The sequence below is a fragment of the Bos javanicus genome, chromosome 10 (assembly GCF_032452875.1).
Source record: "Bos javanicus breed banteng chromosome 10, ARS-OSU_banteng_1.0, whole genome shotgun sequence".
Taxonomy (NCBI): Eukaryota; Metazoa; Chordata; class Mammalia; order Artiodactyla; family Bovidae; genus Bos; species Bos javanicus.
The window spans coordinates 51,287,311-51,314,947 of NC_083877.1; the positions used below are offsets into that span (position 1 = coordinate 51,287,311).

Here is a 27,637-nt window from a genome sequence, read left to right on the forward strand (position 1 = left end):
TACCTCGAGGTATGCCCCCTCCAAAAACGTTAAAAACCTCTAAACTAAGTAATGGTGGTGGTAGGAAAATAAATTCAAAATAATAATATCTCAATAAATTCTAGTATATAAAGATGAGGAAGTTGAGACTCAGAGAGGCAAACTGACCTATTTGAGATTATAAAGCTAGTTAAGGACAAAGAGGAGATTAAATACAGGGCTTCTGCCCCCAGTCCAGCTTCTTCCCACAATAACACTCGTCTTCAGAGGAGACCCAGGTAATCTCTGATAGATTGCCTCTGCTCTGTCTGCTGCTGATGGTCATGCAGGCGATCAAGGTTTGCTGAGTGTTTGTTATGTATCTGGTACTTTCCTAGCCTCCCGCATACTTGCTCTTCCTTTGTACCTGCTCAGGTGTGCCAGTGCTGCATCTACCCTTGTATTCTCAGCTCCACAGGAAGAGTAGACCCGGAATAGCTTTTCCAAACAGACCTTGGGCCAGTAGCTTGAATAGAAAAAGAGAACACAAATCCTTCTCCCTGATTTGGCTTCCCAATGGCATGGCTTTGGTGTTCTATTCATTCATTTCTTCACTTTACTCATTCATTCTATCTACCAACACTTCCGTAGTACCTATTCTGTGCCAGGCATTTTCCCACAAATGAAACTTGCCTTCAGCTAAATTGTTTCTGGAGCAAGTATTGGGTTTTCTTTCCTATTCTTTAAAGATGGTATTTGTTGCACAAAAGTGGTGTAACAGTAGAAAACAAATTTTAAATAATAGACTCACATTCTCACCACCCTAATCGACTGACTTTTTATTTATTTATTTATTTTGACTGACTTTTTATTTTCCCATGTTTGTATTCTATAATCAGAAGCAAATAACATTTTTAATGTAACTGTGCAGATATAACTGCTTTTTGCTTTTTAAAATTTCACGTTATGTAATAAACATCTTTCCATATCCCTACAGTATTCATACTCATTATTTTTAAAGGCTGAGTAATATTTCACCAAGGAAATGCTTTGTAATTTATGTATCCATTTCCCAATCTGAGATGAGCACTGTGTTTTCAGCTTTTCACTTTTGTAACAGAGCTGCAATGAATTTCACACAGAGAGCTTTTCTTTTCAAATAGTTATTCCTATGAGGATGAATTACCTGGTATAGGATTACTTGGCTAAATGGTGGGATCATTTTGCTGACTTGGGAGCTGAAGCAATCTTATAAGTCCCCCACAGGTGTAACTGTAATTATTACCCACCCAGAGAATCCATAAAACCCAGAAGTTCTCATTAAGGTGTGATGGGGTGCTGGAGGAATTGGTAAGGCTGGTAAAAGGTCTATGTATGTGTCTATCACTTACTTTTTGCCAATAACTTGGGATTCTATATTTTATCCCATCCTCATAGCACCTCTGTGAGTAGATGCTATCTCCAATGAAACTTACCTTCTCAGAGAAGATAAGTATCTTGACCAAGGTCACACAGGAAGTAGTTGAGTTGAGCCTCCTTCTGAGAGGGGCCCCTTTATTTATTTGGCTGTGATGGGTCTTAGTTGTATCATGTGGGATCTTTTTCTGTGGTACACAGGCTCTCTGGTCGCAGCACCTGGGCTGTCTATGCGGCACATAGGCTTGGTTGCTCTGCAGCATGTGGGATCTTAGTTCCCTGACCAGGAATTGAACCCATGCATTGCAAGGTGGACTCTAACCACTGGCCCACCAGGGAAGTCCCTGGAGAGTGGCTCTCTTGCACACTAGGAAGTTAAATTACCCACTGGGACAGACCCATTTTGCGAGGGACTCCTTTGCAAGGCCTTTCAGCACCCCATGGGAAGCTTGCCAGCCACGAGGTCCCTGAAATCAGTCTTCACAGTTGCATTCCTATGGTCTAGAGTGTGGCTGTGTTGAATTGTGTTTATGGTGACTCAGAAGAGAGCTCAGAGTCTGACATGAAGCTATTGCACATGAGATAAGCAATTGAACATGTTCTTATTTGGACCTCTCCACCTGTTGTACAGACAGTGTGACTTTAGACACAGAACTACCTCACTTACATTTAACTCCTGTGGACTGTGTATGTTAGCAGATCTCCATAGGTCCTGGTTTCTCATTAACTCATCCTGCTTGACCTTGAGCAAGTCATTTAATTTTCTAGACCTTGGTTTCCTCATCTAGAAAATGAGGACATAGGACCAGCCAGCTCTGAGGTCTCCATGGTGGTACAGTGAGATGTCCTTGGCATTTTGAGTTCAGCTGGACCAGGGTTCTAGACCTGGCTTTTCCCTAAAACCAGTTGGGCCTCAGTTTCCACCTCTGGAAAACCAGAAGGTTGGGAGAAGCTTTCAGGGTCCCTCTGGTTCTGAGTTTGTGACTCCTAAGACTGCCTTACCTCTGACTTTCAGTAAATAAAAGATGCCAGAGTTTTTGAGACCAGAGCTAATCAGGCAAAAAGAAAAGATAAAGTCAGAACAGGGGTGACCTGGGGACACCTGGATCTGTTCTCACAGGAATGCTGGCCTCTCCTGCCCTGGAATCTGAGCCTGACACTTTGCAAAGATAAACACTTGCAGCATGAGGAAAGCATTAAGCATTAACTTGGTCAAACAGCCCCAGAGTTACTCTGTAAGGCAAAAGTAAACCATGGGTGGGGGAATGTGAACTGAAACACATGGGATAGAAAATCCTAAAGACTCCATTAATACTAATAAATGAATTCAGTAGAGTTTCAAGGTACAAAATCATCATACAAAAATCAGTTGCATTTGTACACACTAACAATGAACTATCTGAAAACAAAAGCAAACCAATCTTGTTGTTCAATACAATCCCTATCAAAATACCAAAGGCATTTTTCACAGAAATAAAAAAGGTTCTAGAGCTTATGTTATTGTTGTTCAGTCACTAAGTTGTGTCCAGCTCTTTGCAACCCCATGGACTGCAGCACGCCAGGCTCCTGTCTTCCTCTATCTCCTGGAGTTTGCTCAGATTCATGTCCATTGAGTCACTCATGCGATCTAACCATGTCATCCTCTGTTGCCCCCTTCTCCTTTTGCCTTCAGTATTTCCCAGCATCAGGGTCTTTTCCAGTGAGTCAGCTCTTAGCATCTAAAACTCATATAGAACCACAAAAGAACCTGAATAGCCAAAGCAATCTTGAGAAGGAATAAAGCTTGAGGCGTCATGCATCCTGATTTCAAACTGTATTATAAAACAATGGTAATCAAAACAGTATGGTGTTGGCATAAAGGTAGATACACAGACCAATGAACAGAATTAAAAACCCAGAGATAAACCGACATATATATGCCTTTACTGTTCTCGGGTTCAGGGGCCCTTGACTTCCGCTATTGAACAAGTCAGGCTTTAGGCTCCTTCCCATGAGATCTTCAGTGGTCTGAAAGAGTAAAGGTGGTGCCACAGGGAGCTTCCCAAGTGGGCAGCTTCCTCTCTGTGGTGACTGGGCTCAGCAAATTTCAAACTGCTTGGCATCGTGGGGAGCCCAAATTTGAGGAATTCTATGGAAAAAAGCCTACCTGGAGCATGAAAGCCAGGCAGAGAAGGAAGTTCTGGTACCCAGAGGACTCAGCTGGCTCAGCTTTGGAAGGGGTGGGTGGAGGGGGTTCAAGAGGAAAGCAGTTGCGTCTCAGTCAGGAAGCTTCTTCCAGGGACTCTCCGAGGCCTTTCAGAGAATGACACATCCCCAGCAGCCAGGCCATCTGGGCTGGTGCTCTTGGAGTGCTGGGAGCAAGGATATTTTAGATGTGTCAAAAGTGACGAATGTTGGAAAGTGCCATCGGCATCTCTGGGAACTCGCACTTCACACTGGCAGCTGAGATATGCCAGGCTTTTTGGAAGCAATTGAACTCTGGAGGAAATTGGGAAGTTTTTAAAGCAGGCAGCTTCCGCTTGCCATCTCGGATGTGGGTGGCAAATGAGGTGGGCTCCTCAAGTGGACAGAGAACCATGAAATCAGTGCGGATGGGGCTGGCATGTGTGAGTGCCTGAGGTCTTGGTAGAAAGCAGTGGCATTCAGAGAGGCCAGCAGGAAGGAGCAGAAGCATAAAGAAACAGAAGGGCACAAGCAGAGGCCCGGGGTTGGAGTTGGTAGGGCTCTCTGCCCACAGCACTGGGGCTGCAAGACTGGCCTATGAAGTGCCATCCACCAGGACTGAGCAGGGGCAGCAGCCAGAGCCTGTTGGAGGCTGGAGGTGAGCTTGGGGCCTTTGCCCAGCTCAAGGCTGAAACAAGGCTCCAGTGTGTCTGGATTTGAAAACTTCCCAGGGAATGTGTTACTAGAATTCCGCATCTTCCCTGGAGATAATGCATTCTCAGAGGAGGGTATCTTGCTATTCTGTTTTCAATATGACCTTGTTTTGTATGTAGTGTTACTGGTTCTCTGCATCTGCAGGGAGATGGCTTATCCCAGGCTTTTTGGGGAGCTGAGGGGTGGAGGAAGCTGAGGTGGTGACCACTCAGGACCTTTTCCTGCCAGAAGAAGGAGGGTGGGATCACCCCATAAGGGGCTGCCATCAGGCCTGTAGGGCTAGGCTTAGGCAGGTCCTGAGGAGGAAGGAGAGTAGGGAGGAGATGTCTTGGATGTGCACCACTGGGGTCCTGGGAGTGGTGATGCAGGAAGGGCCCGGCCTATCTATCTTCTGCAGAAGGACAACTGGGGGGTGTGGAAGCAACAGGGATGGACGGGGAAGCTTGTTTCAGCTCTACCTATCCCCAGGTGTTCTCCAGAGAAGACCCAACAACTCTCTTTTCTGATTATTGTCTTCTGCTTTCCCCCACGACTCCCACAACCAGGAGAGAAGGGAGATAGAGTTCACGGTCATCTTTGTCGTCATCATCACCATTATCATCACCATCAATGCTTCAGATCAGATCAGTCACTCAGTCGTGTCCGACTCTTTGCGACCCCATGAATCCCAGCACACCAGGCCTCCCTGTCCATCACCAACTCCCGGAATTCACTGAGACTCACGTCCATTGAGTCGGTGATGCCATCCAGCCATCTCATCCTCTGTCGTCCCCTTCTCCTCCTGCCCCCAATCCCTCCCAGCATCAGAGTCTTTTCCAATGAGTCAACTCTTTGCATGAGGTGGCCAAAGTACTGGAGTTTCAGCTTTAGTATCATTCTTTCCAAAGAAATCCCAGGGCTCATCTTCAGAATGGACTGGTTGGATCTCCTTGCAGTCCAAGGGACTCTCAAGAGTCTTCTCCAACACCACAGTTCAAAAGCATCAATTCTTCGGCGCTCAGCCTTCTTCACAGTCCAATTCTCACATCCATACATGACCACGGGAAAAACCATAGCCTTGACTAGATGAACCTTTGTTGGCAAAGTAATGTCTCGGCTTTTGAATATGCTATCTAGGTTGGTCATAACTTTCCTTCCAAGGAGTAAGTGTCTTTTAATTTCATGGCTGCAGTCACCATCTGTAGTGATTTTGGAGCCCAGAAAAATGAAGTCTGACACTGTTTCCACTGTTTCCCCATCTATTTCCCATGAAGTGGTGGGACCAGATGCCATGATCTTTGTTTTCTGAATGTTGAGCTTTAAGCCAACTTTTTCACTCTCCACTTTCACCTTCATCAAGAGGCTTTTGAGTTCCTCTTCACTTTCTGCCATAAGGGTGGTGTCATCTGCATATCTGAGGTGATTGATATTTCTCCTGGTAATCTTGATTCCAGCTTGTGTTTCTTCCAGTCCAGCGTTTCTCATGATGTACTCTGCATATAAGTTAAATAAACAGGGTGACAATATACAGCCTTAACAAACTCCTTTTCCTATTTGGAACCAGTCTGTTGTTCCATGTCCAGTTCTAACTGTTGCTTCCTGACCTGCATACAAATTTCTCAAGAGGCAGATCAGGTGTTCTGGTATTCCCATCTCTTTTAGAATTTTCCACAGTTTCTTGTGATCCACACAGTCAAAGGCTTTGGCATAGTCAATAAAGCAGAAATAGATGTTTTTCTGGAACTCTCTTGCTTTTTCGATGATCCAGTGGATGTTGGCAATTTGATCTCTGGTTCCTCTGCCTTTTCTAAAACCAGCTTGAACATCAGGAAGTTCACGGTTCACATATTGCTGAAGCCTGGCTTGGAGAATTTTGAGCATTACTTTACTAGCGTGTGACATGAGTGCAATTGTGTGGTAGTTTGAGCATTCTTTGGCATTGCCTTTCTTTGGGGTTGGAATGAAAACTGACCTTTTCCAGTCCTGTGGCCACTGCTTAGACTTCTTATATAACCTGCTCAAGTTGTCGAGGACTGAACTTGACTTTCCACCTCCTACCTCCAACCAGCTTTTGCTCACATCTTCATCCTGCTCCCGTGTGCCCCTTGTTCCAGGCACCTGCTTACCCCCTGAGTCATCTCCCCCTTCTCCCTCCTCTTTTTTCTCCTCCTGTCATCAGTGACTGCAGCTCAGTGCAGCAGTAATCCATGGGCTTCTACCTGGCACTTCCATCCTTCTCTGTCCACACTGTGCTGCCCCAGCTGCTCAGGAGCCCCCAGCAACCCTGCCAGCTCCTACCTCCATGACTTCACTCTCACTGTTCCCTCTGCTGGGAGTTCTCTCTCCCCTTCTTACACTTCAACCCTCACCTTGGAAGGAATGAGAAATGTGGGCCCTTTCTTTGTGCTACCCAGGCCCCTGTGCAGACCTTGAGGAAGGGATTTTTTGTTTTCTTGCTGACTTTTTGACTCGCTTTGAGTAGTACATGCCTTGGGCTTCCCAGGTGGCTCAGTGGAAAAGAACCCACCTGCCAAGCTGGAGATGTGAGTTCCATCCCTGGGTCAGGAAGCTCCCCTAGAGAAAAAAATGGCCACCTACTCCAGTATTCATGTCTGGGAAATCCCATGGACAGAGGAGGCTGATGGGCTACAGTCCCTAGGGTCTTGACAGAGATGGACATGACTTAGCAGCTAAACAACGACAACAGTGCACGCCTTAAGCATCTGTATGCTCTAAGCACCTGTGTTCACAAGGCTGCTACAGAGCTGGGTATTTGCTGAACTGAATTATCTGGATAATTTCAATTTTCTGCTCTTCCTAGGGAAAGATGTGTCACAATCAGCCAACAGTGGGAGAAAGAGGGAGGTAAAGGCAGCGACTCTACACCGTGTCCCTCTAATACTAGTAGTGCCCTTCTGGTGGTTAAGAGCTGTTCAGCTACTAAGACAGTCATCTTCACCTCTGTCTACTCTCTAGGAATGAGCTGGGGAAAAAGGCACTAGTAGAATGACTCACTGGAAAAGACTCTGATGCTGGGAGGGATTGGGGCAGGAGGAGAAGGGGACGACAGAGGATGAGATGGCTGGATGGCATCACCGACTCGATGGACATGGGTTTGGGTGGACTCCAGGAGTTGGTGATGGACAGGGAGGCCTGGCGTGCTGCAATTCATGGGGTCGCAAAGAGTTGGACATGACTGAGCGACTGAACTGAACTGAACTGAGATAAGAAGAAAGTTCCAGACATTCTTTGGCATCATAAATAGTCCTTTGTTCTGTCTTCAACTCAAAGTTCTCCAGATCCCAAATCATCTCTTTCTCTCTCCTCTCCTCTTTTGCCATTCCTCATTTATTTCAAGCCTCACAATTCAGTTTTTAAAAACTGCCTTTGTGAAGCCTGTTCTCATATGGAAATTTGTTGAGATATTAATAGGGGTTGTGGGGGAAAGAGTTCTGTAGTCAAATAAATTTGGGAGATGTGGTATTGAGCAACATCAATCAGGCTTCCTGCTGGCCAGAGACGTTAAGATGCTACTTCCTGTGCATTTAACCTCCAGAAGGGACAAATGGTATGCTGTGATTGACCTCTGAACAGTGTGGGGACTGGGGTGCCAGCACCCTGTGCAGTGAAAACTCTGTCCTGCTATCTCTACCTCAAAAACAAAGGGGGAGATAAATGACTCACCCAGGGGCAGGAAGCTGAAGCAGTTTAGATAGAATCAGGACTCAAATCCTAGATCTTTTGAGTCCATATTGTGATCTCTAATTGAATACAAACTTTCCCCCATACTTAGTTAATTTAAAGATCTGTAAAATAAGTACAGGTACTATATTAATGGGAAAAAATTCACATGTAAGTGGACTTGCACAGTTCAAGCCCATTTAATGCAGATCGGCATTGTTTAAGCATCAACTGTGCTTTGGAGTAGGGGTAAGTCGCTCCTGTCCCCTGCCCCCATACCTTTTTGTTGTGAACGTTTCTGGGACTGATATCTCATGGGACACACCAGAGGAAATTCCATTTGAGAAGTGTTTTCCGTTGTGCCTGTATCCTGTAGAGCCGCACGCACGCTCATCTGTGTCTGGAAGCTGCTCTGGCTTCCCTTGTGGCTCAGCAGTAAAGAATCTGCCTGCAATGCAGGAGACCCAGGTTTGATCCCTGAGTCAGGAAGATCCCTTGGAGAAGGAAATGGCAACCCACTGCAGTATTCTTGCCTGGAAATCCCACGGACAGAGGAATCTGGTGGGCTATAGTCCATGGGGTTGCAAAAGAGTTAGACAGGCTACTCTAGTGAAGGCAAGGGAAATACCTGCCTTGTGATGGTTGTTAACCTGAGGCGCTATGAGGGACATGGCCACGTTCTGGTATCCCTGGTAACTGATGAGCCAACCTGAAGTCAACTCCCCTACAGACGGTAACCTCCTTTTCTTGTGGCTGTTGAGTTGCTAAGTCCTATCTGTCTCTTTTGTAACCCCATGGACTGTAGCCCGCCAGGCTCCTCTATCCATGGGATTTTCCAGGCAGGAGTACTGGAGTGGGTTGCTATTTCCTTCTCCAGGGGATCTTCCTGACCCAGGGATTGAACCCACGTCTCCTGCTTAGCAGGAGGATGGTTTACTGCTGAGTCACCAGGGAAGCCCAGCCTCCTCCTCTCCTGAGTAGCAAACATTGCTGCCTTGTCTTGTCTGTTGTGGGCTGTACACAGTGTAGGTATTGTTCCAGGACCTGCAGGCCTGCGGGGCACAGCCCACAGAAAGATATAACGGTCTTCTCAGACATTGCTTATGGGTTGTGATGCTACAGCGTGAGAACCACACAGCATCTGTTGTAATCATTGCTATGATATTCTCATCACTTAGAGATGACCTCAGAGAAGGCAATGGCACCCCACTCCAGTACTCTTGCCTGGGAAATCCCATGGACGGAGGAGCCTGGTAGGCTACAGTCCATGGGGTTGCGAAGAGTCAGACATGACTGAGCGACTTCACTTTCACTTTCCTGCATTGGAGAAGGAAATGGCAACCCACTCCAGTGTTCTTGACTGGAGAATCCCGGGGGACGGAGGAGCCTGGTGGGCTGCCGTCTATGGGGTCCCACAGAGTCGGACGCGACTGAAGCGACTTAGCAGCAGCAGAGATGAATGCTGTCCTTAATTTTATGGTGTATTCCCTTCCAGCTTTTTCCATGCAGATATGTCATATAGGATTTTACTTATGTGTTTTCTTAAAGTCCAGAGGGTCTGTGAATTAAAATTGTGGAATAAATAGAGAGGAGGACCCTTTAGAAAACCCAGTATTTTACCTGGCTGAGAAATGATTTTAAGAAAAGACCAAATGTAATGGTTTTTAAATTGTGTTCCTAGGATCCTAAGTCCAAGGGCCCTGTGGAGGTACTTTGGGGGCTGCTGTGGGTGGGTGGGAAGGGGATGCAGAATTTGAGGGTAGGTTCCTGATGTCCACCTCTGTTTTAACCCAAACAACACTGCTTTCAGGGTTGTTGTTGTTTTTTTTTTTTTTTGGAAGTCTTGTTTTTAGGAGGACTTCCATGGCTAACATATGTTCATAAACCACAATCACTCACCTAACAGGTTAAAACAAAACAAAAACTGTGGTGCAGAAAGGTTAAAACACATATAAACCACTCATGCATCTGGATAATGGATCCAGCGTCCAAGTTTCCCGACACACCATTTAATGTTCTTTCTACATAGTCTTGTGTTTGTTTTCTATGGACTGAACCACTTTTCAAAGAGAAGAATAAAAGATAGCAAGAGCACATAGTGACAAGGATATTGGGGTAAATCTACCAAGAAACAGCTGGGGGAAAGGTACAGAACAATCCCATCTGCTCCTCATTTCATCTGTTTCATAGCTGTTCTTCTAATGCAAGCCCTTAAAACGTAAAGAAATGGATGATAAGAGCCAGGGCTGCTTCTGCCAAGAATAACTCATAAGGGGACACAGTACAATACCCTTGTCTCCAGCGGAATGAAGTATTTGATCAGAAATGCTGTGTTCTGTAAATATTCAGTCTATTGATGAAGATCTCTGTAGACGGGGGCAGAGCCTAACTACGCCTCCTGAGAGAATTTGGGAGGAGTGAAACAAGACAGAATCATGGCAGATGTGTCTGTCTGTCTTGAAGACCAGGGTGGGGGTACCTACAAAGGAAAGGGATTAATTGAGTTGTCCTGCCTCAACCACATGGACCACTCTGTGTTCAGTGCAGTGATAGGGTGGAAGGAGGTGACAACAGAGGGGCCTAGAAGCACCTCTCCTATTTTTTTCAGTTTATTAGATTTTTTTTAAATTTTGTATTGGAGTATAACCAATTAACATTGTTATGATTTTTTTCAAGTGAACAGCAAAGGGACTCAGACATATGTGTACAACCACTCTCTTCCAAACTCCCCTCCCATCCAGGCTGCAACGTGACATTGAGTGGAGTTAGTTCCATGCAGAAGCACCTCTCCTAATGCTTAGCTTTAGCTGCTGGTTAGAAGTGTGGTCCCTTTAATTATAACGATGCTGATACTCACTGCATACTTCTCGTACCCCACACAGTTTACTGACCTCTCACAAAACCCTCTGAGGTAGGAGAGTCCTCTTCAAACCCGGGCAGTCTGGCTCCAGAGTGGACATTCTTTATGGAGGTGATAAAGCTTGTCTATTTATCTGAAGTATAATTCATGCACAGTTGGGTGCACAAATTTTAAATGTAGACCTGAGTTTCCACCTCTGTTTGCAATCTTGTAGCCACCACCTAGAGCAAGACAGAACATTTCCATTTCCAGATGGTCCTCTGAAATCTGTCTCCAGGTAATAAACACTGCAGACTTAGTCAATCTTCTGACTTCAGTCACCAGAGATTAGTGTTGCCTGTTCTTGTACTTCATGTAAGTGGGTTCATACAGCATGTGCTTTTTTTATGCCTAACTTCACTCACTTAATAATATGTGTTGTTCATCCATGGTGTTGCCTGAACAGAGCCTGCATCATAACTATAATACTATGTCACACTGCCTCTGGTCAGGTTAACTAATTCTGTGTTGCCTCCTGGAAACGTCTCCTTGGAAAGTAGTTTGGGCCACTCAGAATTAGCTGAGCCTCAAGGGGTGGGGAATGAGAACACAAGAGCTTAACTTTAGGGTATGGCCAAGAAAAACTATTAATAACTTTCTGTAAAAGGAAAAAGTATCAGAAACTTTTTGAATAACATTACCCCTAAAGTTTAAAAATGCTTGAATATCATTCAACTGCGCCAAAGTTAATAAACATGAGATGATAAAAAAAAAAAAGAAGAGAACCTTTTAGCTAACTCCCAGGTGCTGAACAATTCTCAGGACCTCACTGCTGGATTCCAGGTCCCAGACTCATTGGATAAGCACAAGTTCCTCTTTTGCTTTTCTGTCTCTCCTTTTACAGAACAAACTTTGTCCCCGACACCCCGTCAGTCAGGTGCACAGCATCCTTAGGCTTCATTTAAGACAGTGCTTTTTGACTGAAGGGTACTATTTTTGGTCTCCCTTTCCCCTCTCCCCTAATGGGGACACTAGATGGTATGGTAGCGTTTAGAGATGTTGTGGGTTGTCAGGAGCAGGAGTGGAGGTGCTACTGCATCTAGTGAGTGGGGGCCAGCAGTGCTGCTAAATATCCTACAGCGCACAGGATCGTGCCCTCCACCCTCACATCTGGAAAGAATTCTCCAGCCCCAAATGTCAGTGGAGCTGCAGTGGAGAAACCCTGGTCTAGGATCCACTCGGAATCTGGAGGTTGCTTCCTAATACAGGGAGAGAGGAAGCAGGGCGTGATGGGAAGAGTTTTTGACCTAGACTTAGAAGACCCTAGAAGTTCAGGGTCTTACTCTGCCGCCAAGTAGCCGCCTGACCTCATTCACCATTGAGCCTCACTTTCCTCATCTTTTGCTGGGAACTGTGCTGCCAGCCTCTCTTGCTTACAGACTTTTTGCAGGATCAGGTGAGAATGTCAATGAAACCACTTTGAAATGCTTACACATTATTATTTTCTTGGACTGTGACAGCAGATCCAGCCTATGGGTGTTTTTGTATCTAAGGTCAGTGCAAGAATATGTTCAGCAGGGTTTCTGTCTTCCTGTGTTCCGTTTCCAGGGTCATAGCCTCATTCTCACATCTGTGTGGGAAAGGAGCTCACACACAAAGGGTGTTTCCTGGAACTGTGGGCAGGGCTTCAAACATCCCTGCTATTCTCTAAGGCTGCAGTTCTCAAACTGGAACATACAGTCTGAAAATTCTCTCTTAAAATCTTGTGAGACTTCCAAAGGGGTTTGCTTCAGAAAAGAAAGGTATTTTTAGGGTTGAATCTTGGATTTGATTTTGTCGTGTGAGAGGCTGAGGGCTATAGGCCCTTCTGGGTGAGGATGTGGAATGTTATGACAATACTGGTTTGATGAAATATTGTTCAGCTGAGTGTGCTATGTCATGTAATGCAGAGAGGGGTACAACTCTCAGAGAGTTAGAGGCAAGAGGCCTGGGGCTTGTGCCAAAGAAATGTTAGGTCTTTATTAAAACATCAGGGAACTTTCCTTTTTTAAGAGGATGAGGTGAGGTAGGGAACGACTCTACTTAAATATGGTGCTGAAGAGAGACTTTAGTGTGGTAATGGATAGTGTGGGGCATGGTATTTTGTAATTGTTAATAACATCAGCAGTCTTGTTAAGAATCTTAATACAGGGTTGAGATTGGTTGAATGGTTTTAAGAGAGCCAGCCCAAATTCTAGTATTCCTAAGTGTATACCAAAGGACTTCTGCTGTCAGCCAAGATGGAATAAGAATTCAGGTCTCAAATCTAGAGCTATAAATATGTATAAATATACAAAACAACGTGTAAGTACAAAGCTCAAATGCATGGCTACGGTGACTGCTCTGGAACATTTCTGCTTGTTTTCAAAAGTTGAGAACTTGACCTGCAGGTTTTCAGGGCAATTTGTACTTTTACATAAAGGTGAGACTGTTCGTGAATTTTCATCTTTGGTTGTTTTCAGTGATATGGGTTAGTGTGTATGACAGGGATATCGTGTTTCTGAAGGAATATAAATTAAAAACTGGTTGACATTCACCAACATTAATATTTTATGCCTATAATATATTTTGGACTCTTAAATATAAAATGACTAAAAACACAGCAATATTGTCACATATGGGTTATATGCTAACTCTGACACATACTTGAGAAAAACAGCTAAATTGTCTTGATTATTAACATGTGTGAAGTGAAAGCCACTCAGTTGTGTCTGACTCTTTGCAACCCCATGGATGGTAGCCTGCCAGACCCCTCTGTCCATGAAATTCTCCAGGCAAGAATGCTGGAGTGGGTTGCCATTCCCTTCTTCAGGGGATCTTCCCAACCCAGGGATCAAACCTGGGTTTCCCTGGATTCTTTACTGTCTGAGCCACCATGGAAACCCAGCATTAATGTATGGTGTGCATTAAAAAGAAAAAGAAAAAAGGATTCAGATTGATTTTCTCACCTTATAACAACTGGGCCAAGTATAATTGAGCAGTTTTCAAATACTTGGTTGTAAGCATGTGACAGAGAGGGGAGATGAATGCAGAGAGCTCAACCATTTTGTAAGATAAAGAGTTTCCATCTCACAGGCCCCTCCCAGTGGAGGGGGAGAGAAAGCTGGGAGGCAATTCCGAGGCAGTTTGAGTTTCAGGAGAAGAGTTCTAGGAGGGGAGAGCTCTAGAGAGCTGCAGAGGGCCTCCCTTTAGTCTTCCGCTGACAGAGATTAGCACAGGCACGTGAGGAATCTATGTGAGGCTGGAAAAGAATGAGCAGAGAGGATCAAGGGGAACGGTCCCCTGGCACTCACAGAGGCTGGGAGGAGTTGTGTTCCACCAGCAGAGGTGAAAAAAACATGTAAACATAAGGCATTGACTAATTATTCACTTCCCAGGTATCACTTCCCGGGATTCCCCTGGTGGCTCAGTGGTTAAGAACTCGCCTTTCAATGCAGGGGACATGGGTTCAATCCCTGGTTGGGGAATTAGGATCCCAAGCTCACAGCTAAGCCTGTGCCACAGTGAAAGATCCCACATGAGGCAATAAAGACCCTGCATGCTGCAACTAAGACCTGACCCAACTCAACCAAATACATAAACAGATAGTAAAATAAATAAATGAATAAAAGGCTACCACTTCCAGAGTAAGGTTAATATGCCCTAGAGGTTCCTCTGGTCCTATCCAATAAAGTTTTAAAGCACTCCCAAAAAGATTACTGTAAAGTAGTTTAACTGCATCCCAGAACAAAGCTAGAGAATATTTAATACAAGAATATCTAGCACTAACAAGGTGAAATTCATATTGTCTTCTCTAAGCTAAAAGTACCAGACATGCAAAGAAGTAGGGAAATACAACCTATAATGAGAAAAACCCAACATTAAAACAGTTGTTGTAACTATGTTTTATATATTCAAGAAGGTGGAAGACGTGTAAACATGGTAAAAAGTGTGGAAGATTTAAAAAAATACAGATTGAACTTCTAGAGATTGAAAATAATGTCTGAAATGAACAATACACTGGGTGGGATTAATAACAGAATAGACATTGCAGAAGGGGAGGTCAGTGGACTTGAGGGCCTAGCTGTAGAAGCTATCCAAAGTGAAAGAGAGAAAACAAGACTGAAAATAAGTGAACAGCACAGTAGGGAGCTCTGAACAGTTTAAGGTGGTCTCACGTTCATGTAGCTGGAGATTCCAATGAAGAAAGAGGGGACAGAAAAAAACGCTTGAAGAAATAATGGCAGAAAAATGCCCAAATTTGATGAAAACTTTAAGCACATAGATGTTAAGAAACAAAACAGAAAAAACCAAACCCACAAAATTGTGCTGAAGCACAGCATAATCAAATTGCTTAAAATCAGGGGTTAAGAGAAAAATCTTGTAATCAGCCAGAGGCCTAACTCAGTGTCAGCAGGAAAGAAAAAGCACTGCCTGCAAATCTATAGACTCGGTAAAAACATAATCGGTAACCAGGACTGGGGACAGGGGGAGGGAGGGGTGAACAGGTGGTGCAAAGAGGATTTAGGGTAGTGAAACTGCTCTGTATGGTACAACAATGGTAGATACATGTCATTAACCTTTTGTTGAAACTCAGAGGACGTAACACACCGAGAATGAACCTTAATGTAGACTGTGGCTCTGGGCGATGGTGTGTCACGTGGGTTCACCAGATGTGATGAGCGTGCTCTTCAGGTGCCGGCTGTTGACCGTGGGGGAAGTTGGGTGTGGGAAAAGGAGGTATGTTGGAACTCTGTACTTCCTGCTCAATTTTGTTGTAACTTGAAAGTGCTCTAAAAAATAAAGTATATCACTTAAAAAAAAAAAAGGCACTGCTCAGTGATTATCAGATGAAGGTTACAGTTTCATGCCCATAGTTGTCAGAGTACATGACGTGATGAAACGGTAACCCGCTCCAGTATTCTTGCCTGGGAAATTTCACAGTGCTGCTTAGCTGGTCCTACAAAAAGAGGTCCAAGTTCCAGAACACATTAAATACATTATTTTCCCTAGAAAACATGTTTCCTCTGCTATATATCCTGAGCTCATGACACTCCCATGCTATGGACTTCAGGCACCCCTGATTCCTACACCTCTTTAACTTCATTTCTAGCCAGTTGATATTTGTTTCCAAGATGTCTCTTCGTTTGCTTTTATTCCTCCAGTTCTAATTTAGGGTCTCAAAACATCTCATAAATTCACTCTTTGACATTGGGGACATCATATTACCTCTCTGGGTCTGAGTTTGCCCCAGTACAAAATATGAGTTTTGGCTAATGATCTCTCAAAGTTCTTTTCACATTTAAAGTCTGGATTTCAGTGCTGTTTTAGGTTATGTATGTACAGACCTCTTCTATTTCACACTAATGAAGCTTGATTCTCATGTGGTTATGCCTAGAGAGGAACAGGTTATAAATTATAAATATGCCCTGCACAGAATATTTGCTAAATAAATAGTTTTAAGCAAAACAAAAACAAAAACAGAAATAAACAAATCCTAATTAGTTATGTTCTGCAGAACAGGACTCGGTCTGTGGTAGGCTAATGACCCTTTCCCAGAGTTGCCCACATCCTGATCTCTGGAACCCGAGTATGTTAACTTATATAGCAAAAGGGGCTTTGCTGATGTGATTAAGTTAAGGATCTTGAGATGAGGATGTGACCCTGGATTATCTAGATGGGCACAAGGTAGCCACGTGGTTTCTTAGGCTGCTGGCTTTGAACATATTGGAAGAGGCCATGAACCAAGGAATGCAGGCAGCCTCTAGAAACTGAAAAAGACAAGGGAATGGATTCTCTTCAGAGCATTTAGAAGCAACACAGCCCCACTGACACCATCATTTTAGGACTTTCAACTTGTCTAGCTGTCAGGTAATAACTTGTGCTAAATATCTTAGGGCATCCCTCGTGGCTCAGATGGTAAAGAATCTGCCTGTCAATGCAGGAGACATGGATTTAGTCTCTGGGTTGGGAAGATCCCCTGGAAAAGGAAACGGCAACCCGCTCCAGTATTCTTGCCCAGGAAATCCCACGGACAGAGGAGTCTGGCAGGCTATAGTCCATCGGATCACAAAAGAATCGGACATGATTTAGTGACAACAGCAAAATATCCTAAGCCATTAAATTTGTAGCAATTTGTTGCAAACACAAAAGGAAAGTAACACACAGTCCTTTCTTCCCCCTTAACTACTCATCTTTATAAGGAGAGACATTTAACTTTTCTGGGTCTCTATTTTACTTTCAGCCAAATTGTGTTAAAACTTTCTCTCCTGTGTGAGGTTAAGGGCAAAATGAAACAACACTTCAGACTACTTGAAATAATAAAAATACTACTTATAATACCAACATTTCTACAACTAGGATACTTGTAATGTTGTATAAATGCTTTATAGACATTATTTCATTCAAACCTCCAAACAGCCTTACGAAACAGAGATCAATATCCTCTTAAAGATGGAAAACTGAGGCTCAGAAAGGTCAAGAAAGCAGCTCCGGGCCACAGCACAGGCCTTCTGTGTCCGGTCTGTTTGACAGCAAACGGGTGCTCTTGCGCATTTGGTTATCCTGGCAATTAAAAATGTTATGTAAATGAGGACCATTACAATGATGATTATTACTATAGCATTCTGTTATTATTCTGTCCACATGCCTCGTTCCTGTAACAACAGCTGATTGCTCCACTCATCATACCCCAGCCTGTCGCCAACTTGTCACAGATGTGATTGAAATGCTACTAATTTAGCATTAGGACTTTCCAGCTGGGCGGAGCTGGCAGAGGCAGAGGAGATGTTTGTTTATCTGAGAGCAAATGGCTTTGAGGTTTGGAAATGGAAATACCCCTCTTTCCACACCCTAGAGAAAGGCGGTTGCATATGGTGAGGCCAGTGCTTGGCCATTTGCGAATGGAGACAGGACACAGGTACTGGCTGCCTCCAGCATCCTTAGACTTCTTGGTTGCACAGGCATGAACTCAAGCGGTTTCCTTGAGGGGGCTGTGGGATTTGAGCCCTCCCTTTTGTAATAAAACGAGTCACAGGCTAATTGCAGTCTGTTTTCCAATCCTCCTGCCCCTTCTTTCATGTACCTATTTCCTCTTCCCTTTTCCTCCTCTTACCTTCGACTTCCTGCCATTGTTCTCAGGTCTGTTTGTTTTTTAAGGGGTTGGCTTGGCTAATGGGAATTAGGGCCAAAGGGGCCAGCTTTTCTTGAGCTGTGCTTCCCAGAATAAAGAAGAACGGTTTGCTTTGAAGGCTGTTGAGAATATTTGGATTAATCACATTCGTTCTAGTGTTTTCCCTTTCTTTTCTGATCATCAAAGAGCTCTGAAAGGTTTGAGCTGGTGCAGAGTTTGTTCTAGTTTGTCCTTGGGAATAAATGTCTGGAACAGGGTTGGTCTAAAAATGTTTTCTGAGGGAAGTCTCCTTAATGGGGCAGGTGGAAAATTCACATCAAGGGAGTATCATCTTTCAAAATGGCTCCTTGTCAGAAAGGGATGTGGAGTTGCAGAGAAACCTGAATCTGCCAAGCTTCCAGTAGATGTACTCCTTGATTCCTGGTGGTGCTGGGTGGAATCTGGGGCTCTGGACTGTGAAAACTGGACTTCTTCAGGGGCAGGAGGCCAAGAAATGTGGAGTGTCCTTTGGGATGAAATGGTCATCAGTTTGGACAAGATGAGTCTTTTGTTTCCGTGTGCTTCTCTGTGTCACCTTTGTTAAGTACGTTTCTCTGGTGACCTTTTTTGGGTTAGTGTATTTTGTTTTGCCTAGTTTAACAGAGGTGGAAGAACTTTGGCCCTGAGGTCTGGAGAATGTTTGCCGAGTGAGCCCCATTGTGGTGGTGGTGGTGGTTTAGTCACTCAGTCGTATGTGACTCTTTGCAGCCCCACCGGCTATAGCATGCCAGGCTTCCCTGTCCTTCACCATCTCCCAGAGTTTTCTCAAACTCAGGTCCATTGAGTCAGTGATGCCATCCAAACATCACATCCTCTGTCGTCCCCTTCTCCTGCCTTCAGTCTTTTCCAGCATCAGGGTCTTTTCCAATGAGTCAGATCTTTGCATCAGGTGGCTGAAGTATTGGAGCTTCAGCTTTAGCATCAGTCCTTCCAGTGAATATTCAGGACTGATCTCCTTTTGGATGGACTGGTTGGATCTCCTTGCAGTCCAAGGGACTTTCAAGAGTCTTCTCCTAGAAAATCTCAGCTGGAAACATGCTAGAATTACATATGAATGTGGATGGTTATTTAATTCATCTTTTGTATCTTTTTCTGTAGTGCAGAGGAAAAAACCCAGGATGGGGAGTCAGGAGTCTTGGATTCTAGTTTTGATTCTTCCAGGCATTAGTTGAGTGACTCTGGGGAGTCTCTTAACTGAGCCCCAGTGGCCTCATCTCTAAAAGACGCATAATAATGATGCCTTCCAGGCATGGTTATTGAGAAGCTGCAGTGAGACGCTGTGTGCCAGCACTTTGTGGGCTAGAGTGTGTCCACTAGGTGACAGCCAGAGGAAGCACCGTCGTCCTCATTGACTTGTCGACAACATCATTGGCAGTGTGGGTTTCAGGACAGCTGCCTGTGGGCCCTCGGACCAGCCTGGTGCAGGTCATCAGAAACTAGACTAAAGGGTGTACATGAGGAAACCCATTTGTCCAACAGGTGCTCTTGGCACAGTCATTTCTGAAGACATTGAGGCTTCTAGTGAGGGGGACATAGTCCCAGGCCTGGCCACAAGACAAGTGGCCTTGTGGCCTTCCCAAATCTGAGCCATCTCCTCAGAACCTCAACTCCCTCATCCATGAAGTGAGTGAGAGTGACAAAGTGTACAGGAGCCTCAATTCGGTAGGATGTGTCTAGATGTCCTGCTGGATCAAGTACGAAGACAGTAGAACAGTGAGAAAGCTATTATTTCTTGAGTGCCAACAATGTACAGGCATTTTATTAGTATCATCTCCCTCCATTCATGATCCATTCACTCACACACACATACACACATACATCCTTTTTCTTCCTCCCTCTCTCCTTTCCTCCTTCTTTTCTTAATTAATTATGTGCTAGGTTAGATACCAGGAATAAACCAGTAAATAAGATGGACACAGTGCTCATGGCCTTACAATAGTTGTTTAGTCACGAAGCTGTGTTTGACTTTTTTGCAACCCCACAAGTTGCACCTGCCATGCTCCTCTGTCCATAGGATTTCCCAGACAAGAATATTGGAGTGTGTTTCCATTTCCTTCTCCAGAGGAGCTTCCCGACCCAGAGATTGAACCCACATCTCCTGCACTGGCAGGTGGATCTCTTACTTCTGAGCCACCAGGGAATCCCATTACAATAGTACTTTATATTAAATAATAACTTTGTAAAGTCTTTAGCACATTGCCTGGCATATGGAGGGTTCAGTTTTTGATTATTTGTATAGTGGTGGTTTAGTGGCTAAGTCATGTCCCATTCTTGCGATCCCATGGACTGTAGCCTGCCAGGCTCCTCTGTCCATAGAATTCTCCAGGCAAGAATACTGGAGTGGGTTGCCATTTCCTTCTCCAGAGGATCTTCCCAACCCAGGAATCAAATCTGGGTCTCCTGCATTGCAGGCAAATTCTTTACTGATTGAGCTATGAGGGAAGCCCAAAAGCCTACAGCACCTGGTATTCCCAGGTGGTCTCCCATCCAAGTACTAACCATGCCTGACCCTGCTTAGCTTCCGAGATCAGCCAAGATCAGACGTGTGCAGGGTGGTATACTTGTAGATTAAATAAGCTAGTAGGAGTTTTTGTACAAGTTGGGACAGTGAGATCCAGGAGAATGTATGGGGCATATATCATTCTCTGTGACAATGCAGCTTGGAAAAAAATGATTTTTCTTAAGAAAGCTGTTCTCTCCCTTTGGAAAAGGCTGCCTGGGGCGCAGGTAAGGTGGGGGTGGGGGACATCCATGGTTCAGAGAGAGGCTCTGGCTCTGCTCCCCACATTATCTCTCACAGCTTGGGTTGGTACTCACACTCTATGGGCACTTGTTTATTCTGCTTTGCTTGTGGGTTACTTGGCTGGGACAAAAACTAGAGATGCCAGCAAGGCCTCTGGTTAGGAAGCTGCAGAAGGTTGTAAGCCAACAGGAGAGTGCCTGTCCTCTGTATGGCAGGTCTGTGCTGTCTGATGAGTGGGGTTGGGTTGGAAGAAAGAGATGATGAAGCGCCCATTCAATAAGGGCTACTGAGAACCAGGTGCTTGGGAAGATAATTCCATTCGGTCCCCGAGAGCCTTGCACAGGCAGCATCAGCACCTAACTCGAGCAGGTGGAGGAGTGGAAGCTCAGAGACTTGTGTGATGTCCCAGTGGCCAGTCTGTGGGAGAAGAGGCCTGTTTGATTCCAGCAGAAGTCTGAGGAGCCAGCTTTCAAGGTGTGGTGCCCCTTGGTCTGAGGGGATGCTATTCCTTGGAATATAGCAGAGTCAGTCTGTTTGGGGATGATGACTGATTTGGTGAATTAGCTGGAAATTAGTTCCTTATTCTTCCCTACACTTTTTTGGGCATTGCACTATTAGTTATCACCAACCACAGAGGCTGGGTCCCTTTATATAAGACATGCCAGTAAGAAGAGTACATGGGGTGGATGGCCCAGTGCAAGCTGTGCATCGGTGAAAACAGTAAACATATAGCTCTGGGCTAATGCTTGGGGAAGAAAAGCCAGTGCACAAACTGAAAAGAGGGTGGAACAGCCAGAATCCTTTAAGGCAGCCGTCGCAGCCTTTTTGGCACCAGGGACCGGTTTCATGGGAGACTGTTTTTTAATGGATGAAGTGGTGGGGAGGATGGTTCAGACGATAAGACGAGCTCTAGGGAGTGGCAGATGAACCTTTGTTGCTTGCCCACTGCTCGTCTCCTACTGTGCAGCCTGATTCCTAACAGGCTGAGGACTGGTACCGGTCCATGGCCTAGGGGTTGGGGTCCCCTGTTTGATGGTGAGATATGATTGAGACTGACACAGTAGGACACAGTCCTTCCTTCCCTCCCTCCCTCTTCCTCTTCCCATAAGGACACATGGCATGCCTACACTGTGCTTGGCACTGGTGGGGCAGCAGAGATGATCTGTCCTGTCGTGGCCATGGTCCTGTCCTCTGGGGCTGATGGTCAGTGGAGAAGGCAGAGAAGGCAGCAGGCCAGCAGCATGAGAAGTGCTCAGTGGAGGGCGTGCAGCGAGGTCTGCGTCCAGGTTCAGCACAGGCAGAGAATGGGGTGGGGGTGGGGTGGGTATAGGTGGAAGCGAGGAAAAGGTGGAAACACATATAGAGGCCTGAAAGTAAGAGAAAAATTTGGAGACAGTGATGGAGAAGAAAATAACCTTCTCTGGCCTCTTCCAGCCTCAATGGGTTTGAGGTGTTGGACTGAAGAGGTGTGTTTTGGGCATATGTGACTGTGGTAACTGGTGCTGTGATGGGCTAGAGAAAGGGGAGGAGAAGGAGTTTGGAGAAATAACAGCTAAGAGGTTCTTAACCATTTTGTTCTGTGAATTCCTTTGGCAGCCTGAAGAAGCCTAGGAACTGATTTCAAATGTAGGACATAAAATACCATGATACACATAGAGTTCCTTTATCTAAGTGGTCATGGCAATGCACCATCCAGATGCTCTTCTGGGAAGGACATGCTGCCCTGGATGCTGGCAGTGTGGTCAGCAACTGGCCTTCAGCTACAGGTCCTTCAGGGTCTGCTTTAGTTGCAGAGAAGAGCCTCACCCAGGTCATCCACATAGCCAGTGATGCAAAGGTGAGAGCAAAAGGCAGGCCTTCTTGGTTACTGGGGGTGATTCTGACAGCCCACTTGACACCCAGAGCTGACTGTGCTGTTGACCAAAGCTTCTGGGTCTCTACTGAGGCTCGACTGCTCCCCTACCTGCTTCTGCTTCTTTCTCTTCCCTTAGTAAGCATGGATCCCAAAGGCCCTCCCTAATAAACCTCTGAACACTGAATTCTGTCTCTTTATCTGCTTCCTGGGGAATACAAATTGCATCATGCATTAAATAAGATCCAGCAGCCAATCTAATAACAACTGTAATTTTGAAGTTGTTGTGAGCATAAATTATATTGGGAAGTATTTGCAACAACCATAATGTGATCTGTTTTGCTTGGTTGCCTATGTTGATAATCAAAAGAAATGTTAAATTCTCCTTAAAGGTTAGTGAAGAGATCATTTTTCCCACTCAATTTCATGAACTTTCCTGAATTCTATCCACAGGTCCCCAGAGAGTTTATGGACTCTATAAAGAATTCCTTATTTAGGGCTTCTCTGGTGCTTCAGTAGTTAAGAATCTGCCTGCTAATGCAGGAGTCATGGGTTCAATCCCTGGTTGGGGAAGATCCCACGTGCTTAGAGCAACTAAGCCCAAGTGCCACAACTACTGAGCCTGTGCTCTAGAACTCTCAAGTCGTAACTACTGAGCCTGTGTGCCCTGGAGCCTGGGCTCTGCAATCAGAGAAGCCACCACGATGAGAAGCCCATGCACTGCAGATAGAGAGTGGCCCCACTCACTGCGACTAGACAAATCCTACACGCAGCAATGAAGACAGTGTCTTTTTTTCCCTTATGGACAAAACAAACAAACAAACCAAATTTCTTATTTGGTTGGAAAAGAAAGAAATGGTAACTATACAGACTGGTCCAAAGGTGCCCACATCCATTTGACTGGAAGGATTTAGCAAATCCAAGCATAGGACTCCCAGTTAGACATGAACTTCAGATAAGTAGTGAACAGTTTTTAGTATAAGTGTGCACCATGCAATATTTGGGACATATTTATACTAAAAATTGTTCATTATCTGAATTTAAATTTATTGGATGTCTCGTATTTTATCTGGCAACCCCAGTTTAACATCTATTTTGGCTCCTTGTGAGGTCTTGTGACGTACTTAAGGATGTGAAAGAGCCTTGAGTTGGGCTTTCGTCTTTGCTCTGAAAGTCACTTGTCCTGGTCCCAGCTTCAGTTTCCTTGTCTGTCAATGGAACTTAGTACCTGCATCATAGAGAGGGTGTGAAGATGATGGAGGACAATGTGTATGAAACTTACTTCAGAAGCTGTAGCGCCTCAGGTGGATGGTGGTTTTTATTGCCGTCTGGAAAAGGATTCTAAGCTCTTGAAAAAGGAACAGCTCTTAAAAGGGAATCCTGGAGGATCAGTCTAAATGTCTAAAAGTAAGCAAACCAATAGAGCAGGCCAATTTGCTATGGGAAATTAGTTTATTTATCAGCATTCTGGTGAATTTGAGGTTTATTTGCTTCTAAATTCTTGTAGGTCTCCTGAACTAAGCCATCTATTGGTTTGAAGGAATTTATGGCATTTCTGCAAAGTGTAGCGTTGTGAAGGACACCAAGAGAAGTGGATAGGAGAATAAAGCACTCAAGCTAAAGAGGCAGAGAAGTGAGATTTGCCTTATCTGAACTGGTTTTTCATTTTTTCCCCTTATGGTTATTTGCTACTGAATTTCTTTGTGGGTGTTTATGCCAATGGGCATTGCCTTTACCAGAAGAATTAGACTATTAGACTCCACATATTTATCAGGGTGAAGTACAATAAATATTTATAGAAGTTCCAAATTATTAGTAGTCCCCCACCCCTTATCCATGAGGGATGCATTCCAAGACCCCAGGGAATGCCTGAAACTGGATAGTTCCAAATCCTATATGTACTGTTTTTTCCCATACTAATGGGCATATATAGTATGGATGTGCTTGACAAAGGGACTATTCATATTGTGGATGGCATGGGGTGGGAGATTTCAACATGCTACTCAAAACAATGTGCACTTTAGAACATATGAACTGTTTCTGGAATTTCCCTTTAATATTTACAGATGATGACTGACCGAAGTTAACTGAAACTGAGGAAAGTGAAACCACAGATAAGTGCGGACCACTGTGGAATGCTTGCTATGTGTTGGGCTGGTTTGTGGCCTTATGATGTTGTCACGGGCTTCTGAGCGGGCCAGAGCTTTGTGTCCAGTGATAAAATTCTCCCAGAACATACAACCTCTTTCCCACCGCAGGGCCTTTGCACTGCTGGTTCCCTTCGCTTAGAATATTCTGCTGGCTCTCTGCACGGCTGGCTTCTCTCGGACTTCAGCTCCTCAGGGAGGCCTTTCCTGCCTGTCTATACAGATTAAGTTGTACTGGTATTCCCTATGGCAGCATCTGGCTTATTGTTTCATAACATTTTCAAGACCTGGAAAAATTTTGTTCTGATTACTTGTTTTTGTTTGCTTTTAATTTTTATTTTCGACTGGACAACAGTTGATTTACCATGTTGTGCCAATCTCTGCTGTACAGCAAAGTGACTCAGGTATATACATATAGACATTCTTTTTTTATATCCTTTTCCATTATGGTTTCTTATAGGATATTGAATACAGTTCCCTGTGCTGTACAGTAGGACTTTGTTATTTATCCATCCTATATATAATAGTTTGCATCTACCAGCCCCAAACTCCCGGTCCATCCCTTTCCTGCCTCCCTCCCCCTTTTGGCAGTGTCACACCTGTTCTCCAGGTCTACAGGTCTGTCTCTGTTTTATACATAGGGTCATTTGTGCCATATTTCAGATTCCAAATGTAAATGCTATTCACATGGTATCTGTCGTTCTGACTTACTTCACTTAGTATGATCATCTCTAGTTATACCCATGTTGCTGAAAATGGCGTTATTTTGTTCTTTTTAATGTCTGAGTAGTATTCCATTGTGTGTGTACCACATCGTCTTTATCCATTCCTCTGTTGATGGACATGCAGGCTGCTTCCATGTCTTGGCTTTAGAAACAGTGCTGCAAGGAACATGGGGGTGCATGAATCCTTTCAGATCATGGTTTTCTACAGATACACGCCCAGGAGTGGAATTGCTGGATCATACACTAGTTCTATTTTTAGTTTTCTAAGGAACTTTCATACCTTTCTCCATACCAGCTATACCAATTTACATTCCCACCAACAGTGTAGGAGGGTTCCTTTTTCTTCATACCCTCTCCAGCTTTTATTATTTGTAGACTTTTCGATGACCATTCTGACTGGTGTGAAATGATATCTCATTGTAGTTTTGATTTGCATTTCTCTAATAATTAGCAATATTAAGCCTCTTTTCATGTGCCTGTTGGCCATCTGTATGTCTTCTTTGGAGAAATATCTATTTAGGTCTTAGGCCCATTTTTTAAAATTGAGTTATTTGAGGTTTTTTTTTTTTATGTTAAGCTGCATGAGCTGTTTGTAAATTTTGGAGATTAATCCCTTGTTGGCATATTGTTTGCAAATATTTTCTCCTGTCCTGTGGGTTGTCTTTTCATTTTGTTTATGACTTACTTTGCTGTGCAAAAGCTTTTAAGTTTATTGCAGTATTTCATTAGGGCTTCCCTGATAGCTCAGTTGGTAAAGAATCTGCCTGCAATGCAGGAGACCCCGGTTTGATTCCTGGGTCGGGAAGATCCACTGCAGAAGGGACAAGCTACCCACTCCAGTATTCTTGGGCTTCCCTTGTGGCTCAGCTGGTAAAGAATCTGCCTGCAATGCGGAGACTTGGGTTCCTTGAATATAACATGCCATGGATAGTATGATTGTTTTATATACCACTAAAAAGGGATAAAGGAAAGCTACAAATTAAACTGTGACATGAATGCCTTAATCACAGTCCTGCCTGGGCCATGCATGACTTGTTCACAGCAGCCTCTTATTGCTTTGAGAGTTCTTTCATCTATTTTGAGGATTTGGCAGTTTCTCCTACTGTCCGTTGCTTTGCTTAGAGTGTGGAGAATCCCCATGTATCAGTACAGCATGACTTCATGTATTGTCATTATAAAACATCTGTTTGTTACCTTATAAGAAATTAGGGGATGGCAGTCATTTCTCCCGTAATAAATATAAAATTTATGCCTTACCACCATCTTGATGCATTTTTGCCTGAAAAATCAAAGCTTAGTCATTTTGAAAACATTTTAACCAGAAATTAAGCTTGGCGCAGGCAGTCTCAACAGTGCACTTAACTCAACTGAAGTGATGATAATACGGGTACATCTGATCAATCTCACAACCATGGCCTGGCCCGTGGCATTTATAAGATAGATTCCAATTTCACAAGTATGTTAAACGTGCAAGAAAGGTGTGCCTTCTTATTGATGAGGTATCTCTTTCCTCTTCCAGGGAACTGAGTTCTTGTCAGTTGTGTCTACCATCCAGTGCCCAGCAGCTAGCACAATGTTGGCATACAGAAGGAATCCAATAAATATGTGTCAAATGAATGGAGGAAGTAATAGGATTCTGTACTTGAACATTTTTGTTAACTGTGAAACTAATTGAAGTCTTATGGAAATAAAATAACATATAAATAGCATTGCTATTTTAAAAAGCTCTTTTATTCTGAATTCATTTAATTACTGATGTCAATTATGAGAAGTGAAATTTTAACTCATGGATGTAAGGGTAGACTCCCATTGATAGAATTCCATTCAATTCAATTTTCGTATTATGAGGTACTTTTGCTTAACACTGTTCAGTTTTCAAACACAGACATGCTAACACTGGGAATAGTGACAGAAGTAATTCTTGATCACTGAGAAGTGTAAGTTGGAGAGGAGAAGAGATTGAGTTGCATTCCTGTAAATGATGTAGCAGAGCACTCAGAATGCATGGAGGGGGCCTGGCTTGTTGAGGACTGGCAAGCCATAGTTTGGCTGTTATGCTTTAGAAAGTTGTAAAAAAAGAACTAGGCCTGTGCCAGTGATGGTGGGAAAATGAATCTTGAAGGATAATGCAGATTTACCTGACACTTGTAGGCTAGCATGCAATCCTTACAGAAACCCTTGGATTAGCTGATATTGCTTCATTTGCAAATGGGGAAACTGAAACTCTAGGA

The 27,637-nt window shown here is 44.2% G+C and overlaps 1 protein-coding gene, 2 long non-coding RNA genes and 1 pseudogene across 5 annotated transcripts in view; 2 read left to right on the plus strand and 2 right to left on the minus strand.

Moving 5' to 3' along the window:
- Positions 1–27,637, minus strand: part of LIPC (lipase C, hepatic type) — a 186,824-nt gene that overhangs the window by 43,945 nt on the left and 115,242 nt on the right. The gene's annotated exons all lie outside the window — the stretch shown is intronic.
- LOC133256238 (uncharacterized) overlaps positions 1–27,637 on the plus strand; it is a 148,069-nt gene that overhangs the window by 19,193 nt on the left and 101,239 nt on the right. The gene's annotated exons all lie outside the window — the stretch shown is intronic.
- LOC133256239 (uncharacterized) lies at positions 823–27,115 on the plus strand. The gene is made up of 2 exons (XR_009739144.1): positions 823–7,798; positions 26,926–27,115. It is a non-coding gene; the product is annotated as an uncharacterized LOC133256239 (long non-coding RNA).
- LOC133256272 (5S ribosomal RNA) lies at positions 20,390–20,508 on the minus strand (annotated as a pseudogene).